We start from the raw sequence: 13,448 nt of genomic DNA on the forward strand, positions 1-13,448 counted from the left end.
TCTCACTTGTCTATTTTTATGTTTGTTGCCTGTGCTTTTGAGGTCTTATCTATACATTTTTTGCCTAGATTAATGTCCTGAAGCATTTTCCCCTATGTTTTCTTCCACTTGTTTCATAGTTCCATGTCTTATATTCAATTATCTAATCCATTTTGATTTAATTTTTATATATGGTGAGAGACAGCAGCCTGGTTCTATTCTTCTGCATACAGATATCCAACTTTCCAGTACCATTTATTGAAGAGGTTAACTTTTCTCCAATAAATGTTTTGGCACCTTTGTTGAAAATCAGTTGGCTGTAAGTGCATGGATTTTTTTCTGGGTTCTCTAGTTTGTTCCATTTGTCTGTCTTTTTTTACATCAGTGTCATGCTGTTTTGGTTATTATAGCTTTGTAGTATATTCTGAAGTCAGGTGGTGTGATGCCTAGAGCTTTGTTCTTTTTTTTTTTTTTGCTTAGGAATGCTTTGGCTACTCAAGGTCTTATGTGATTCTATACAAATTTTAGCTTATTTTTTCTATTTTTGTGGATAATATTATTGGTATTTTGATAGAGATTACATTGACTCCATATATTTCTTTTAGTGGTATGGTCATTTTTTTCACAATATTAATTCTTCCAATCAAGGAACATGGGATGTTTTTGCATTTTTTGGTGTCTTCTTCAGTTTTTTATCAGTGTTTTATAGTTTTTCTTTTAGAGGTTTTTCATCTCCTTGGATAAATATATTTCTAGGATTTTTTTGGTAGCTATTGCAAACAGGATTGCTTTCTTAATTTATTTTTTGGTTAGTTTGCTGTTGGTGTTTAGAAATGCTACTGATTAATTTGTGTTGATTTTGTATCTTATGATATCTATCTCTTTGTTGAATTTTTTAATTTAAATCATAAGTTATTTTTCTGATTCTGTTGAATTTCTTATCTGTATTATCTAATACATTTTTGAGTTTCGTTAAGAGCATTATTTTAAATTTCTTTTTGGGTAATTTGTAAATTTCCTTTTCCTTGGGACTGCTACTGTAGAATTACCGTATTCCTTTGGAGGTGTCATGTTTCCTTGCATTTTCATGTTTCTTATATTCCTACATTGATATTTGTGCATCTGGGGGAACAGTTTTATTCCCCCAATTTTATAGAATAGCTTTTGTAGGGAAAGACGTATTCCTGTAGATGGGATCTAGGGTGTTATTGGATAGGGTGTGTTAGCTTTTGTTCTGGGTGGACCCAGTAGTATAGTTTAGTTTTGTCAGCTATAATCCATGTTAGCAATATTTGCAAGCACCTTAGTGACCTAGGCTATAGGAGTTTGTGGAGGTGGTGTAGTAGCTTAGCTTGGGGTAAGCTTGCCAGGCTGGTCTTCAGGCCAGGGGCACATGCTTGCATGTGGTGGATCAGCAAGCTTGGGGACTGGTTCATTGGGAGCAGGGCTGCCAGGCTGTTTCTCTGGATAGAGGCATAAGCATACAGTGGTTCAGCAGCTTAGGGGCTGAGCCGCCAGGGGTGGATTCCTTGACTCTTTCTTGCTAAGTGGCTTTTGTCTTGAATTGTTTGAAAAATGTAATTTAAAGTTGGATGGAGGCAGATCAGCTCCACTGGGCACCCAAGAGATTCAAACGGATCCAAATGCAGAGAATAGAGTTCTTATTCTCACTTCTTGTGAGTGGAGATCAAGAGATGTTAATATTTTCAAACTCATGCCTTTTGTCTTGGCAGATCCAGGAATCAAAGCTGACTTCATTTTAGCGTAAAGGCCCTCTTAATTACCCTACAACATGCTGCCTCCATTTATAAGCCCTTTCTCCTTCACAACGTGTTTTCCCATACAATGTTCTATGATCTTTGCAACATGCTCAAGGACTAGATATTGTTAGAAATTCCATTTTATAATTGGAAAGTGAGGCTCAGAGAGGTAAATTATTGTTGTATGTCACAAAATTGTTAATAGACATTCTGCACGCATAACGAGAATTTTCTGAGCTCTGTCAATCGCATAAGAGGCTGTCTTGTTCCTGTATTGATTCCTAGAGCTATTTGAACCCTGAACCCTGAGGCACTACACCATACATGGCTGTATCACGTGGAGCCTCCTGCATACCCTGAAGAGTTTATGAGATGCTTTGAGGGCCAGAGTCTAGCTAACCTCCTGAAGCAGGCATAAGAGGATATTTATGCCAATGAGAAAGCTTTACCCTTAAGAGATCTATAGAGGGCCATGCAGTCCAAGTGTGGGATGTAGAGACTAAATCTCAGTGGATCCAAGCCAGGCTCTGGGACCAAAGTACCTAGGTAGAACTCCAGCTGTGGTACTTTCTGTCTGTGTGGTTTTGGTGTGATATTTTATTCTTCTCTGCTCAATTTTCTCATTTTTATGTTGGAGTAATAATTGCCTACCTATTAAAAATTGAATGTCAATCTGTGTAAACTCCTAAGAACACTGCTTAACATGTGATAAATGATCAACAGCTCTAAACTCTTTTGATGCTAGAATTTATCAGTGGATGTCTGGAACCCTGTGTTGAAAATGATTCTGACTGTGAGCTCAGCAATAAAAGATGCTGGAAACAACTGCGATTCTTGCACAACATGCAATTAATACTGGCCATTCATGGACTAGTCAAATTGTTTCCTTTCACGGACAAGGAAGATGGGTCCAGGCAGAGAGATGACAGTCTCTTCTGGTACGCTGCTACTCAATAGCAGAGGACGGCCTAGTAACCCATTCTTTAGGTGATCCAGTTCAATTGTCTTTCATCTGCATTTCACAATTTGCTCTACATGTGGCAGATCAATTACTGTCACGTGGCTCAGTGATCAACAGGATATCAGCATGAATTTGGGAAGACTTCTTGAACTTACGAGATACATTCTATCATTTCTGATAAACGGAGTTTGAGATGATGGCTGATAATCATAGCTGAGACCATTTGCTGCTCCATAATTTCTATTTTTCCTTTTCTTCTCAATGAACCTAATCCCCCATTTATTTCAGGTAGCAATGTCTCAACTAAAAAGCAACATTTTCTCACTTTTTTCCAGCTGAGTGTAAGGGATGTCATTAGTTGGGACTTTCAGGAACTTTTCTCAAAGGGTCTGACCTAGCTGGGACATGTAATATTTTGCCCTTAATCTCTTCTTCCTATCTGGAATGTCGCAAAATGGTTGAAGCTCCAGTAGCCATCTTGTATTATGAGGCAGATTAGAAGATAAAAGCCACATTCTAAGGACAGAAGGTGCCAGTGTGTAGATGAAATTGTGGAGCTGGCACACTAGCGCTTGCCCTGGACTTGCTATCTTCAGACTTTGTTTATATGAGGAAAAAATTAATCTCTGAAAGTAATTATTTGGATTTTCTGTGTCTTAAAGCCAAATATAATTGTTACTGAATATTTCAGCCTAGGCAAATTCTCAGAGTAGGTCAACAAGGAAAGCCATACTTTATGTGTCTTCTCTTTCACTTCCTTCAGGAACACAGAGACTGGGTGCTGAATGTGATCTACAACCCAGGAAGCCTCACAAAGCACATGTGCAAACCATTGTCATTTGGCAATCTCGTTATTACCATGTATCTTTCCTGTCTCTGGGCCCAAGTTCTTTCTCCTGGAAGATGCAGACAATCATTACTAGCAAGTAGGGTTGATAGGAACTTTAACTGAGAAAAAAAAATCTATATGATAAAATATAACTATTCTGGTATCCATGTTATAAATATTTTCACCATCTAACCTGTGAGAGTGAAAGCTCAAAGCAGGAATGAAGTTCGTGAAGTTTACACGGCTAGGAGATGTTAGTACTAGAATCTAGCCTGCTCCAGACCAGTGGTCCCCAAACTTTAATCCTCAACAAACCTAAATTCTTGAATCCCAGACTTCACATTGTAAGGATATTTCTCAGACATCTCCGTGAGAGCCTGCAAAAGCATAAAAAAGCCTGACAGAAATGTCAAAATATCCCAAAGCTATCACATTTGTATTTGATTCAACAGTAAAGAATCCTCTGAAGTTCATATTTAGGACACATCGAGTTTCTTCGCACAGCTCCTGCTTCCCACTGTTCCTGAAGAGGCACAGATGAACAATTTTTTCCCTCTCGCCTCTTCTAAGAATGCCACTCATTCCTCCTATGACAGCGTGCAGAGTCGAGGTTGACTTTTTAATTTTAGCAACTGTGTGTGAGGCAAAGTTGGACTTTCCAGTGTCATGAATGGGATCAGATTTTGGGGAAGGAAAATGTTGACATTTTCTAAGTGATTCTCTCTGTGGCTGGAAATGTAGGATGGAGCGCAGAAGATAATTTGATTTGTGGAAGTGGACTTTGGTCATGATCTTAAGTCGTCTAGACAACACACATCTGGCTTATATGCTGCGTGCTGTATTTCTCTTGGCACCTTCAAGCCCTTGTCATAGTTTCCGTTGTGGTACTCAGTCCATCTGTGGAGCTGCAATGTACAGTTTGGTACGGAAGCAGGATTACTTACAGGTTATGCCTTTGGAAGGAGTGAGTTTAGGAACCTGCCTCTGCTCACTCCAGCTCTCAGACTACACTGGAATTATTGGGTCACTAAGAAAACATCAGGGTGAGAGATCTCATGTAATCTCTTCATTTTACACAGAAGTAAACAGTCAAGTAGGGAGATTAGTGTCTTGCTGTAGAGGCAGAACTGGTCTTCAAGACCAGTGTTCCTACTGCTGATCTTATGACCTTTCCAAATGACTTCCGAGTATTCTGCAGATGTTACCTTAGTTACTCCTTAAAATAACTCTCTCCGTAGGGATTAACCCATTTATGAATGAGCAAGTTAGGGCTTAGAACTTTGATTAAATTGAACTTCATGCTTCATTTGACATGCCTTATGTTGCCATGAGCCTTGATGCCTAGATTTAAAGACCTGGGGATAACTGATGTTGTAAGCTTCTCATCATCCCATCCTGATTTTCTCACATGGCCTCAGACTCAGAGGTAGGCAGAACCTCATGGCTCTAGGTCATGATGTCTGGGGCAACCCCAATGCCTTCCTCTATGGTAGTAATAACAAACTTGCACATGTACCCCCATATTCCATTCTGTCTTTTAAAAATCTGGTTTCTTCATTCAAAAAAAATTGACACAATAATACTGCCTGTATATGCCTAGTGTGGGACTAAAAATACTAAATTTAGTGGATATATGAACAATACTTAGCAATGTATTTGGTGCCTGGAGCCTTCAACAGGATGAGACCCATGTAAGGAGAGTATATTGGATTGGCAAACAACCACATGTTGATAAGATCCACAATATTGTTTCTCTGTCTAGAATAACCATTTCTCTTCTCATTCAGGGTGTTTCTCTGGCTGTGATGATGCCTGGTGTTGACATGTACACAGGATACGTGGAATACTCAAGGCTGTTGCTTTGAATTTAAGTAAAGTTTGGCAGTTTTTCTTTATTGTCTACTTCCATGCCTGCATTTGTAAATGGCTAGTTTATGCATTTTCTCCAGTTTTCCTTTTTATGTGTTGATCTTTCTTACATAATTTAAAAAATAATTTTCAACTTTTATTTTAGATATGGGGTTATATGTACAAGTTTGTTATTAAGTACATGGTTATATTGCATGATGCTTAAGGTTTGGGGTACAGATCCAATCACGTAGGTGGTGAGTATAGTACCCAATAGGTCGTTTTCCAACCCAGGTGCCCCTCTCACCATGTCCCAGTAGTCTGCAGTATCTGTTTTTCCTATGGTAATGTCCATCTCACATAATTTTGTAAGAGATTTTAATGAACCAAGGACATCCACCTTTGTCTCTGGGTGGGGTGTGCTGCTCAACTTTCCCAGAGTTTGGCATTTGTCCTTTATCTTTCTTTATAGTGGGACTGATACTCAGGGTATTAGTAGCATCCTCAGAATCAGGACATACAGGTGGACTCAGTTTCATGGAGCAATCAAGGGAATGATCTCGTGATGCGTGTTTGTTTGTGTGCCATGCACAACTATTTCAACAGCCACTGTTTTTGACATTAGTGTTTGGCAGGGAGACAAAAAAATGAACTTTTGATTGATTTAGAATAATTTGCTTGTCTCCTCCGGGATTTGTGAGGTTCAGTCTTCATACATACTTTCATATCCCTCCTTTGCCATGTCTAACCCTGATTCTTTACCGCATATGGGGGAAGATGCTCTGTTTTGGTTACTTCGTTAATCCAGTTTGTGTGTCATTCTTTCCACTCTTAAATGAACACAGTCATATAGCCTGCGTTTTTGCTAGTATCTGGGTCATTTTAGCATTGCTATTATAATCATTCTTATTCTCATCACCTGAACCCTTAAAAAACAGTCAATGTTTACATTGCAAAAAGTAAACCAGTGCTATGTCCATAGAAACCACAACACAAAAGCAAAGATGGGCTGTTGAGGATGGCAACACACTTAAACTACAGACTTAAGTCCCATCACAGGAGTGATGCAACAATGGGAAGTCCATTGTTGGAGACCACAAATCATGGTTGCCAACTTCAGCAGCAAGTAGAAAAAAAAACAGTGGAAAACAACTATTGAAGGCAGATAATCTATGCCATTGAATTGACACTAAAATTAGCATTGCTTTCAATGCCTATTTTGGGAGCTTCTCCTACGAGGGTGTTGTACTTTAATCCTTATTTTCTGCATTATTTGTTGAAAACAATAATGTTTCAGGGAGGGAAGTGTAAAGACTTGGAATGTGAAACTTTCAGTGATAAAACTGGGACAGCTCAGGCAAACCAGGATAGTAAATCCTCCTGGCTAACAGGACAGCCAGCACCAACCACCCAGCGTGAGATGAGCACTCAGAGCTGTGCTGCCCAAGTCAAGCCTTTCAGGAATGCACCATCAGCAATATGTGACAATAGCTGGATCCCAAGCCAGATCTGCCGGGCTGAGCCTAATCAATCCATAGAACTGTGAGATATGGCTATTGTTGCTGTAGGTATTAAGTTTTGGGATAATTCATTAACAAGCAGTAGGTACTCATAGGAAGAGGATCCTAGGAACAGAAAGTGTCTTGTTATGACAAGCATCACACAAGAGTATGAGCCATTGCTTTGCAGAGAGCAAATCTCCTGGATGCACACAAATTAGATGCTTTCTTGATACGGCAGCTCTTTGGTTCTGAGACATGACCACATTCACTCAAGACCAGTCTTTTGTAGGACACAGAGAGTAACTAGTTGTATGCTGTGAACACTTGCAATAGCATAGCCACAGCAAAACTCCTCTGTTTTATAAAAGGCATAGAGTGGCAAGTGGGTACAAGCATTTTTAATGACATTGTTGAAGAAGTAAAATCAGGCAATGGCAGAGCTCCAAGTTAGGTGATACAGGCAAGTCATCAGTGAATTCAAATGTGCATTTAGTTATATGAACAATGGGTGCCAAGTGCCTGCTCTGGATTAGGCATTGCGTCTGCTGTCGAGGATGAAAAGAAACTTAAAACAAAATTCCCTTCCCCTGGAGAACTGTTAGGCTAACCAAGAAAGAGGATGGAAATAAACACTTGCCATACTGTAAGCTTAACCCACAGGGTATGCGGGAGCCAGGAAGAAGCATTGGCTGATGCACAAGCCCCGGTCCTTGAGTTTTGTAATGACATCCCCGTTGCTTAATCTCTGGGTGTCAGCAAACTGGGATCAGCCTGCTGACCTTTCAGGACTGTTTGATGATGAAATGAGACAATTTATAGGAAATCTTTCAGGGCCGTGCTTTGGAAACTCTAGATTTATAAGTATAAGTCATCTTCCCCTTTTCCTACATTTTATTGAAGTTTCAAAGTCAGTTTCTCCACATCAGATGTTGGCAGTGAATGTAGGTAAGATGCCCTTTGGTGGGTACACTGGCTCATGCCTATAGTCCCAGCACTTTTGGAAGTAGAGAAGGGGGTATTGCTTGAGCCCAGAACTTTGAGACCAGCCTGGGCAATATAGCAAGACCCCATCTCTACAAAACATACACAAAATTAGCTGGTTGTGGGCTCTGAGACCAGCTTGGGCAGTATAGCAAGATCCCATCTCTACAAAACATACAAAAAATTGGCTGGTTGTGGTAGAATTCACCTGTAGTTCCAGCTACTTGGGAGACTGAAGTGGGAGGAGCACCAGAGCGTGGGAGGTGGAGGATGCAGTAAGCCATGATCATTTCCCCGCACTCCAGCCTGGGCAACAGAGTAAAACCCTATGTAAAAAAGAAAGAAAAAAAAGAAACCTGACCCTTTGTCTCATGGTGTGTGGGAAGGAGGCACATATACCATTTCCTTTTTGATGACTCACAGCGAACATCGACAATGGAAAGCTCTAAGGATTTCTGTAATTTTGAAAAAGAACAATTTAAGGCTGTTTCACCTAGCATTTCTGGAATTTGTTTTACCATTGCATTCTTTTCTCAGGAAACACCTTTTAACTGCCCATGACGTACATTTTGTAAAAAGCTACTGTCCCTGATAACCTACTTGAGTGAATAAAAATATTTTCACCAATGCATAGGCAGTTCCTAGAATGATCAGTCAAGAATGGCTACAGATCTGGCAAGGGCTGACACACTATGGACATGGCACAGACGATTGCAGTTGTAGGAGAGAGACTATCATCTAAAACAGACATGAAGGAACATCAATGCTTAAAACTTTTGGCTTCATGGATGGGTGCGGTGGCTCACACCTCTAATCCCAGTACTTTGGGAGGCCAAGGTGAGCGGATCACGAGGGAAGGAAGGACATTGAGACCATCCAGGTCAACCTGGTCTCTACTAAAAATACTAAAATTAGCTGGGCATGGTGGCGCATGCCTGTAATCCCAGCTACACAGGAGGCTGAGGCAGGAGAATCACTTGAACCTGTGAGGCAGAGGTTGCAGTGAGCCAAGATCACACCACTGCACTCCAGCCTGGCAACAGAGCTAGACTCTGTCTCAAAAACAAAACAAAACAAAACAAACAATAAGCACTTTTGGCTTCACATAAAACATTGCTTCTGGAATTCAAGGCTTCACTATCTTGAATCAGAGGCTATTTGAGACAATAACCTAGACAATTAGGAATAGAGTGCTCCTTCTGCAGTGCAATTTGGTCGCTGTCTAAAGCAACCATGCAGCATCCGATGCATTCATGTTGCAAGTGAGACAGCAGAAGGAATCTCCCATCAGTACTATTTTCAACATCAGAAATGAAATAAAACACTACAGCAATAACTAAGTGAACTATACTCCAAAAGGAGAGGAAATAAGGTTATTACTACTTGCCGATGATACCATGGTTCTCTGGAAAACTGTGGAGAAAAATTAGAAAACTACTACGACTAATAATTGAATGCAGTAAAATGTGGTTAGTTAAAAATAAATATACAAAGATAAATAACTTTTTAAAGTAGAAGTCATAAACATATAAAATTAGGTAAGGAAATTATTCTTTTCAGAGTAGCAGAGAAGTATAAAATAGGTAAAATTTCATATATATGAGGCCTACATGAGAAAAGAAAAACCTAAAAAATGTCCCTTAAAATAGCTGGCACTTCTGGATGAAAGGTTTGGGTTCTAGGCCAAGGTGTGAGAATGGTGGGAAGCAGAGCATGTGGACATGGGCCAGCGCTGGGTGTGCTCATGGGTATATGACCAGGAAGCCAGTGTGGCCCCAGGAAAGAATTCCAACCAGTGGCCTATCAGGTAGGGTCTCCTAAGCCAGAGGGTGGGAGGATATTTTTTCTCTCTCAGTGTGAAGAGTAGAATAGTGTGGTTCTCACAGGAATTAGCATTCAATTTTCTTTTAGAGGATTGCGCTAATTTGGGTGTGGGAATCACGGGCAGGGAAATGCCAGAGTGGACACAGGGAGAACTTACCAGAGGGCAGTCCAGGAGCCCAGGTGGGACAAGGGTGTTGGTGTCACCCTGGATGTTGGCATGCAGGGGGTGAGAGTGCTCACACAAAAAGGCAAAGTGTGTCACAGTGGCATGGGGAAACAGCTAACCTTTGCACATTTATTTATTTATGTTAATATTACACCATATATAACATTACACTTTACACACTCCAAATGGATGGAAGATTTCAAGGTTTGGTCTGGAGCTAACCTCGGTCAAGTGTAAGGGCATGGTGGGACAATTTCTAGGAAAGATCTTTAAAAGAGCGAGGGTAGGCTTATCCTGCTTCTTCACCTGCCCACTCTACTCCATTTCCTCCTGCTGATTATCAGGGGAAACCCCACCCCTGATATTTAACATGGGTTCTTTTCTATTTCCCTAAGCGTCTTGGCTTGTCTAATAAATAAAGGGAAAGAGTATGAAAGAGAGAAATTTTAAAGCTGGGTGTCTGGGGGAGACATCACACCTCAGCAGGTTCTGTGATGCTCCTGGAGCCGTAAAACCAGCAAATTTTTATTAGTGATTTTCAAAAGGGGAGGGAGTGCACAAATAGGGTGTGGGTCACAGAGATCATATGCTTCACAAGGTAATAAAATATCACAAAGCAAATGGAGGCAGGGCGAGATCACAGGACCACAAGATGGGGTGAAATTAAAATTGCTAATGAAGTTTCAGGCATGCACTGTCATTGATAACATCTTATCAGGAGACAGAGTTTGAGAGCAGACAACCAGCCTGACCAAAATTTGTTAGGTGGGAATTTCCTCATCCTAATGAGCCTGGGAGCGCTACAGGAGACCGGGGCTTATTTCATCCCTTGGCTTCGACCGTAAAAGACGGCTGCCTCCAAGGGGGCCGTTCATAGACCTACCCTCAGGAGAACATTCTCTTTCTTAGGGATGCTCCTTGCTGAGAAAAAGAATTCAGTGATATTTCTCCTATTTGCTTTTGAAAAAAAGAGAAATATGGCTCTGTTCTGTCCGGCTCACTGGCAGTCAGACTTCAAAGTTATCTCTCTTGTTCCCTGAACATTGCTGTTAGCCTGTTCTTTTTCCAAGGTGCCCAGATTTCATATTGTTCAAACACACATGCTCTACAAACAATTTGTGCAGTTAACGCAATCATCTCAGGGTCCTGAGGCAACATACATCCTCTTCAGTTTATGAAGATGACGGAATTAAGAGATTAAGGTAAAGAAAAGCATAGGAAATCACAAGGGTATTGATTGGGGAAGCGATAAGTGTCCATGAAATCTTCACAGTTTATGTTCTTCTGCCTGGATTCAGCTGGTCCCTCCATTCGGGGTCCCTGACTTCCTGCACCAGCTGATGTTGTGGAAGGTGGATGTGATGGCTGGAACTCTGGCTGCTGTGTTTGTTTATGAGGGACTCCTAAATGTGGAAGCCACATGCTGGAGATAGTGATCAGGAAGATAGATGCCTGGGCCCCGAAACTGCCATCTGAGTACTCAACTGCCTTCTCTCAGAATTCCTTCACTCAACCAAAAATTAAATTTCTGTCTTGGTTGAACCACCCATATTTTAGTTTTTCCTGTCACTTACAGGAAAAAAAGATTATTGACTGATATAGTGGGTAATTAGTTTTAGGCAATTTTATATGTCAATAGCCAAAAAGAAAAACTGTTTTTTTCTAAATCCCAAGCAAAGGACATGCCAAAACATTTCAGAGTTGTAAATAGACAAAAATATAAAATACATTCAATCCCATTCTTAGCTAAAAATCTCTACTCACAGAAAAAATATTTTTTAATGAAGTCTATAAATACATGCTTAACTGAAAACTTCAAGATTAGAAAGAATGCAGGATTATTATTAAGAGAGCATTTTGTCATAAACTCCTAAGAGGGCAACTTTCAATACCGAACTTCCTCAGGAATTATTTTCTTTTTCATTCAACAACGTTATATCTGTTGAATTTCCTAAAGCTATATAATCATCCCCTTTTATCTGCAGCAGATATGTTCTCAGATCCCCAGTGGATGCATGAAAGCCTGATATATACTAAGTTTTTGTCCTATACATACAGACCTATGATAAAGTTTGACTTATAAATTAGGTACACTAAGATATTAATAACAATAGTAATAAACTAGAACAATTATAGCAATGCACTATAATACACATTATGTGAATGAGGTCTCTCAAAATATCTTGTATGTAATATTTTTGACTATAGTTGATCATGAGTAACTGAAATCACAGAAAGCAAACTGTGGATAAAGGGAGAGAGACTACTGTAATATTTATGAACGTACCTGTGACTGCATTATTTAAGTGGAAGAACTAGAAATAAATGCAATGTTTAACATTGAAAATTAATTAAATATTTGGTTCCTCTGTTCAATGAAATATGATGCTGCTATTACACATATTATAGAAAAAATATTAGTGAAATAGAAAGATTTTCAAAATATGTTATGAAGGTGGAAATGAAGATTAAAAACATAAGGTTTTTGTTTTTGTAACTTCTGTTAAAATATAACTAAAATTTTCCTAATCTCTTATTTAATACTCTATGCCATAGTAGTACCCTGATAATTCCTTCTCTCTCTCTCATCTCTTCCCCTTTCATATCCCAAATTACTGAACTATTTGTAATATGTGATTTTCTATTACAATTGTTTCTACCTCCCTGTAGTTTATTCTTGCTAGCCCAGTGAAACCTGACCTTTGTTCCTGACCTTTTGGTAAAAATTTCCTTGTTCTCAGGAGACTTCTGAGAGATAATTTTTTTCCTCACTTCTCTTTCTTACCCAACTGTCTTCTGAGATCTCTGGCGATGTGTTCATCCCTGAGCTTGGGCTAACCCTGTCTGCCAATTGCAGATAATCTCTGCCTTGGTTCATGCTGGTTGCTCCTCCTGGGATGGCTTCTTTTACCCCAACTCAGTTTAAATGAAGATCACCTTGCTTGGAAATATTTAGATTTGGATGCCTCTTGCAGATGAGAGTAGGAGGGGATTAGATTTCAGGCTTGCCCCATGGGAAGACAAGCAAGATGGCAAAGATGATGAGTTCAGTTTTTTGGATGGAGATCTCAAGAGAAGTGTCCACAGGCAACATGAATTATGGCTCTTGAGCTCTGGCAAAAGGTCAAAACTAGAGATATAGGTCAGTTATAAGGTATGGAGAAGTTATAGCAAACAGAGGGAATGAGTTCATCTGGAGAGAGACCCAAAAGAGAAGAAGGCTGAGAACAGAACCTGAAGAATTAGTCTATCAAGGATCAAGCTGGAGAGAAGGATAGAAAAACAGAAAAAGAGAATTGCAAGAGTTCTATCTTGTGGTGAAGGAAAATAAGGAAAGATACTGAGACAGACAGATCTACACTGTCAGAGGCTGACAAGCATGAGGTTGCAGAGAGGACGCTGGGTGTGGCGATTTTCAAGTGCAAATATAGGATGGCTTGTGCTGCTCAAAACCACTCTGAATTTCTAAAGAGTACATGTTGTTTTGTGCATGCTGTGGATGCCAAAAAGCTAAAATGTACAGTTTAAGCATCTTATGTGACAATTGATAAATACATTTCATAAGTTTTGGGGAATTTTTGGCAAATGTTCCCGCTAT

Source organism: Trachypithecus francoisi, unplaced genomic scaffold (genome assembly GCF_009764315.1).
Source record: "Trachypithecus francoisi isolate TF-2019V2 unplaced genomic scaffold, Tfra_2.0 Lachesis_group4, whole genome shotgun sequence".
Lineage (NCBI taxonomy): Eukaryota > Metazoa > Chordata > Mammalia > Primates > Cercopithecidae > Trachypithecus > Trachypithecus francoisi.